Below are 955 nucleotides of genomic sequence, written 5' to 3'. Positions count from 1 at the left end.
AGTGAAAAATCCAATATATATCTGGTGATATCTCGGGTGCTATTACAGATAGCGCAATAAATCAAAGTGCATTGTCTGTCGGAGACCCTGGCGCATGAACCTGTGCAGCGGGATGGACCTCGGACCACCAGGGGCCGAGAAAACGACCGTCTCATGGGGCCGGACGCTCAGGGTCAGTGAAAAATCCAATATATATCTGGTGATATCTCGGGTGCTATTACAGATAGCGCAATAAATCAAAGTGCATTGTCTGTCGGAGACCCTGGCGCATGTACCTGTGCAGCGGGATCGACCTCGGACCACCAGGGGCCGAGAAAACGACCGTCTCATGGGGCCGGACGCTCAGGGTCAGTGAAAAATCCAATACATATCTGCTGATATCTCGGGTGCTATTACAGATAGCGCAATAAATCAAAGTGCATTGTCTGTAGGAGGCCCTGGCGCATGAACTTGTGCAGCGGGAACGTTCTCGGACCTCCAGGGGCCGAGAAAACCACAGTCTCATGGGGCCGGACACTCAAGGGCGGGGAAAAATCCAATATATATCTGGTGATATCTCGGGTGATATTAGAGATAGCGCAATAAATCAAAGTGCATTGTCTGTAGGAGACCCTGGCGCATGAACCTGTGCAGCGGGAACGACCTCGGACCACCAGGGGCCGAGAAAACGACCGTCTCATGGGGCCGGACGCTCAGGGTCAGGGAAAAATCCAATATATAGGTGGTGATATCTCGGGTGCTATTACAGATAGCGCAATAAATCAAAGTGCATTGTCTGTAGGAGACACTGGCGCATGAACCTGTGCAGCGGGAACGACCTCGGACCACCAGGGGCCGAGAAAACGACAGTCTCATGGGGCCGGACACTCAGGGTCAGGGAAAAATCCAATATATATCTGGTGATATCTCGGGTGCTATTAGAGATAGCGCAATAAACCAAAGTGAATTATCTGCA

Source organism: Nomia melanderi, unplaced genomic scaffold, assembly GCF_051020985.1.
Source record: "Nomia melanderi isolate GNS246 unplaced genomic scaffold, iyNomMela1 scaffold0014, whole genome shotgun sequence".
Taxonomy (NCBI): Eukaryota; Metazoa; Arthropoda; class Insecta; order Hymenoptera; family Halictidae; genus Nomia; species Nomia melanderi.
The sequence above is the reverse complement of the archived record's forward strand: the minus strand, read 5'-3'. Positions refer to the sequence as shown.